The 5,551-nt window shown below is 44.8% G+C and overlaps 1 long non-coding RNA gene across 1 annotated transcript; it reads right to left on the bottom strand.

Annotated features, from left to right (window-relative positions):
• Positions 1 to 324: 324 nt before the first annotated feature.
• Positions 325 to 2,593, bottom strand: LOC108501631. Its single transcript, XR_001876238.1, has 3 exons — positions 1,985 to 2,593; positions 1,018 to 1,076; positions 325 to 476 (listed from the first exon to the last, which is right to left on the bottom strand). It is a non-coding gene; the product is annotated as an uncharacterized LOC108501631 (long non-coding RNA).
• Between the last annotated feature and the right edge of the window lie 2,958 nt (positions 2,594 to 5,551).

The following is a 5,551-nucleotide window of genomic DNA, read 5'->3' as shown; positions in this document are numbered from 1 at the left end:
CAGGTTGGACTCCATGGGCTGGGAGGGCTTTTCCACCCTCAGTGATCCTGGGATTTTGTGTCCAAGTCCAAACACTCTAGTTTGTACTTCAAGACAAACAGGTGGAAAAATCACTCCCATCCCTGGCCCACAGGAAGGAGATCCAGCCCCATCCCAGCTGGGAGCATCCCTCCTTCCTCCCCCAGCAGCTCAGCTCTGCCCCACTGCCAACACTCCTGCCGAGCTTCCAGATGCCTTTTATTTACTAGGAATACTTCCTGAAATATCAAACTGGGCTCTGCAGAGTCAAATGGGCTTTAAAATGCGTTTGTTTTGAATTTTCCATATTAATGCTAGTCAGGAGAGACTTGAAAGGGGAGCAGCAGTTTGTTTTCCCAGCCGTGGCTCCGACAGCTGGAGGAGGAACAGGACAGCCCTCGTTTGCCTGCTTTGTACAACAACCAGAAGAGCCTGGTGTGTGGTTTCACAGACAGCACCTGCATTAATAAAAACAGGGGGTTATACATTTTTAATCTGGGCTGTCAGCCCCAGGAAACCTGCTGTGATTGTGGCTGCTGTTCGTGCACAGCTCTGCAGCAAACATCTCTGACAGGCACATTGGCAGGGTTATCCTGGGAGCACAGAGGGGGGCTTGGAGGGGTGAGGAGCCAGATGCCAAAGCTTGTGGGTGGGAAGGGTAAATCATGGAATCTCACACTGGTTTGGGTTGGCAGGGACCTTAAAGCCCATCTGGTTCCAACCCTGTGGGCAGGGACACCTCCCACCAGACCAGGTTGCTCAGAGTCACATCCAGATCATTCCAACCCCCTCCCTGGTGGGATCTGGGGCAAGGGGAAGGTCCCACGAGCTTCACCCCAAGCAAGCTCAGCTCTGCACTGACCTTGCACTCCATAAAACTGGGATCCACGCCCAGGCACTGGAATAAAACCCCCAAATCCAGTACACACTGGATATTGTGGCACTGCACCCTCCCAAACTGCTGCATTCCAACCAAAGCCCCTTTTCCAGCTCAGCCACCTCAGTTCCAGGGAGACTGAAAAGTTCACTTCATCCAGGCATTTTTTCCCTTTCCTGACCTGTAATAAAGCAGAATGTAATGAATGGATTGGTAAAGGATTGGTCTAAGGGAGAATTTGGTGCTTTGGGCTGAAACTGTCCCTCCCAACCCAAACTTTGCAGCTACTTGTCCCTTGAAGGAGCTGCAATTCCCAGCACAGGGAATCTGAGAATCCAAAAAGACACTGAAAGACACAAAGGGAAGGACCACCCCTTTGTGGTATTCCATCCCTGGAAGTGTCCAAGGCCAGGTTGGATGGGGCTTGGAGCAACCTGGAATAGCAGAAAGTGTCCCTGAGGTCGGAACAGGGTGGGTTTAAAGTCTCTTCCAACCCAAACCAGCCCAGGATTCCAGAATTCCGTGATTTTCTGTGCAGGAAAAAGGGAGAAAAGGCAAAGTCTGTGGTGTCTGTGCCATTTTTTGGGAGCAAAATTCAATATGCAGGTGCTGTCACACAGACCCAGGTCCCAGAGCACAGCGAGCTCTTGAGACACTTCAAATCAATGATCAGGATTGTAAATCCTGAATAATATTGACTTAAATTCACAGACATTTCTTAGGAGTGAATGTCTCCTCACAACATCAGTTCTGACACACAACCAGTTTACATTTATCCAAGCCACACTTTTTATCCTGATCAATTCTATCAAGCAAATTAAGGGAGACAACCCAAACTCCACACACGACTGGAGACTTGATCTGTCCAAAGCACGGGGAAAACACAGCAGGAAAAGCAGTTTTATAGCATTTGTAAAGACAAAACTTCCCCTAATAGTTCCCTCTGCAGTTCTTCAGGGTTTACAGCTGCAACCAAATTCTAAACCACACCAATATATGTAAGATTTGAGTGCACAATTACACAGCAGTTCTGTCCTTTGGCAAAACCTTTTTATACATTCTGGGATATTCACTAATGGCAGGAAATACCTGGCAGGGAACTCCAGCTCCAGGACCTTTCCCACAGGAGATGGGTTATAAAAACCACAGAAAAGAGGAACTTCTCAAATCAGGTAGAACAGCAGCATATTTTCTCTGAGTCCAATAAAAATGCTTCAATAACTCGGTCCCTGCAGTGTCAGAAAATAAAACAGTGCTGTACAAATATCACAGTCCAAGCATTTGACTGTATGAACTAGAAATTGCTGATTTTTATCAGCTGCAGGTTAAACAGAAGGAGAAATGGGGGGAAAAAAAAACAACTGGACTTCATCACATTTTAATTGCAAATGAGTTGTGTCACCTTTTACCTGCCCGAAACCAGCACAAAAATAATACCCAAAAAATCAGAGAACATCCCCTGGGTTTGAAACCTGGTTTTCCTGGAAGATAAATAGTTATATTTTGCATTTAAACACCTTTTGAGACCCACCCCATCACTCTGTACAGGGTTGTTTAAGACACCAACCCCCTCCCTCCCTGGGCTTTGGGGGCACCTCCAAGGGAGGTCAGCAAACATCTCTGAGTCCCATCAGGGGCCATGGAAACACAGGAGCAGCTCAGGGATGAGCCAGGATGTCCTGGAGGTCCCTGCAGAGACCATCAGAGTGTTAATTAATACAGAAAAATTCATTAAAACAAACGAACCCCAAGGTTTTACCCAGGGTGGACTCTTTTGTTTAGGCTCTGGTGCTCTTCTGATCCACATAAAATGCCTCTCAGAGGACAAACTCAGATGGAAACTGGGATGGTGGAAGGTTCCCTGCCCATGGCAGGGGCTGGAATTGGATGATATTTAAGGGCTCTTCCAACCCAAACCATTGGATGATGAGGAATTTTTCCAGTGGTTGGGAAACCACAACATTTCATGTGTTACTTTTAATCCAATAAGAGCTGGAATCACCCAACAGTTTTCCCAGTTTTGCCCTCATCTCCCAAGCCCTGATTTATCAGGAATGAAGCCAAAACACTCATCATGTGGAGGGTTTTCAGGGTTAGGAATTCAGGAATCAGTCTGGTTGCTCCAGCTTCTTGGAATTCCTGGCTTCAGCCACCAAGGACCAAACTGGAACAGGGATCCTGGAAAGCAAAAACCTTGGCTTATTGTTTTAAATCAAAAGAGGGAAAGAGGAAAATACATTTATCTAAACAAAGAAAACATTCTCTGGTTCCTACAACAGGCCCTAAATTCCAGCTCCTTGGGGGATGCTCGTGTTTCCACTGGGAAACTGTGTAGCAAAGTAAATTTGAAATAAAATTTGGCCAAGAAAAAGCCCCAAACTACAACACCCATCCTCTGAAGGCTTTGCAGGGTTAGAAATCAGTCAGGAATCTGTTAGGAATCAGTTTGGTTGCTCCAGCCCTCTGGAATTCCTGGCTGCAGCCATCGAGGTGTGATCACTGCCCACTGTGCAGAGGAGGACAAATGAAGGACCAAACAGGCACAGGGACAAAGGAAAGCAAAAAAAAAAATATCAGATTATTGTTTGAACTTAAAAGGGGGAAAGAGGAAAATGCATTTATTCAGCCACAAAACATTCTCTGATTCCTGCCACGTGCTCCTTCCTACAACATCCATTGCTCATGTTTCCACTGGAAACTGTGTAGCAAAGGAAATTTAAAATAAAATTGACCAAAAAAAGCCCAAAAGAAGAGAATCTTTCCTGCAAACCTGATCAGCACGTGGAGAAGAACACACAGGAATTGGACTCTCCTTCCCCCACCTCCCAGCAGCTGTGGGATGGGAGCAGCAATTCCAGCTTCCCAGTTTAGAGAGCATGGTGCCAAGAGCTGTGAGCAGGGATCTTTTAATAGCAGGATCAGGATCCAAACTTCCATGGGATCACGTGCCATGACTTCAGAGGGATTTGGGATGTTTATTTGTCATGTATCACCTTGGAGGCTTTGCAGTGTCTGCTCCTCCCCAGCCTGCAGCGGGAACAACAGCTCTGACCCTCCATCAGGGCTGTCCTGGGGATCATTCCCAAGGAATTCTTGGAAAAGACACATTCAAGCCACAAACTCCTTGCTGTGGGGTTGAGGGGAAAAGTTGTGGTTGGGGGAAACTATTTGGGTTTTGAAAAAGAGTGGGAAAGGGGGAGTCCTGGAAGCAGGACACAGCTGATGGCCCCGGGGCTGCAGGGGACGAGTTACTGGAAATCAGGGAAGGAATTCCTGGCTGGAGGGTGAGAAGACCCTGGCACAGGTTGCCCAGAGAAGCTGTGGCTGCCCCTGGATCCCTGGAAGTGTCCAAGGCCAGGTTGGACGGGGCTTGGAGCAACCTGGGCTGGTGGGAGGTGTTGGGGTTGGAACTGGATGAGGTTTAAGGTCTCTCCCAACCCAACCCCTTCCAGGATTCCCTGAATTCCCATGACCATGGGTAACTCCACAAACAAAAGCAAATCCTTGATTCTATTCCTTACTGATGACAGACAGCTCTGATTTGGGAGGTTTGCCTCTGGAGTCCCCCTCAAACACCTCTTCAAAGGCAGATTTTGGGCAAGCTGAGAAGCCTGGGGGTTCCTGTTCCCAGGAAAAGGCAGAGGTGTCTTGGTTGCTGCTCTCCCCTCCCCTTGGGCTGTGGCACATCCACTGGGAATGATGCACCAGCAGGAAACTGCCAAGAAATTGGATAGAATTGTGAATTTTTCTCTGTTAAAAGGTTGCCTCTTCCTGGACTTTTGCACTGTCCCTCAGGAGGCCCAGGGAAGCTGTGAGTGGTGCCAGAAGGAGCAGCTGCTCAGACAGCATTTGGTCCTGTCAGCCTGATTTCCTCTCCCCTCACACACCAGCAGGCCTGGATAGGATGGGGAAAATAAGGAAAATCACTTTACAGCAATGCAGGCTGAAGTTTTCTCTTTATAAAAAGGCCCTCCCAGCCAGAACTTGGGGGAGGGGGAACATTTCAAAGTCAAACCAAACAGTAAAAAAATAAGAAAGAAAATAAAGAAGAAATAAGAAAAAAAAAGAAAGAAGAAAGAAGGAAAAAAAGAAAGAAAGAAGAAAGAAAACAAGAAATAAGAAAATAAAGAAGAAATAAGAAAGAAAAGAAGAAATAATAAAATAAAGAAGAAATAAGAAAGAAAATAAAGAAGGAATAAGAAAAAAGAAAGAAGAAATAATAAAATTAAGAAGAAATAAGGAAATACAGAAGAAATAAGAAAGAAAAGAAAGAAGAAATAAGAAAATAAAGAAGAAGAAATAATAAAGAAGAAATAAGAAAATAAAGAAGAAATAAGAAAATAAAGAAGAAATAAGAAAATAAAGAAGAAATACGAAAGACAATAAAGAAGGAATAAGAAAGAAAAAAAAGAAGAAATAAGAAAGAAAATAAAGAGGAAAAAAGAAAATAAAGAGGAAAAAAGAAAGGAAAGAAAGAAGAAAGAAGAAAGAAGAAAGAAGAAGAAAGAAGAAAGAAGAAAGAAGAAAGAAGAAAGAAGAAAGAAGAAAGAAAAGAAAGAAGAAAGAAGAAAGAAGAAAGAAAAGAAAGAAGAAAGAAGAAAGAAGAAAGAAGAAAGAAGAAAGAAGAAAGAAGAAAGAAGAAAGAAGAAAGAAGAA

This window comes from Lepidothrix coronata, unplaced genomic scaffold (assembly GCF_001604755.1).
Source record: "Lepidothrix coronata isolate B3197 unplaced genomic scaffold, Lepidothrix_coronata-1.0 Scaffold105, whole genome shotgun sequence".
NCBI lineage: Eukaryota > Metazoa > Chordata > Aves > Passeriformes > Pipridae > Lepidothrix > Lepidothrix coronata.
Note: the sequence above shows the minus strand (reverse complement) of the source record. Positions and strands in the feature narration are given on the sequence as shown.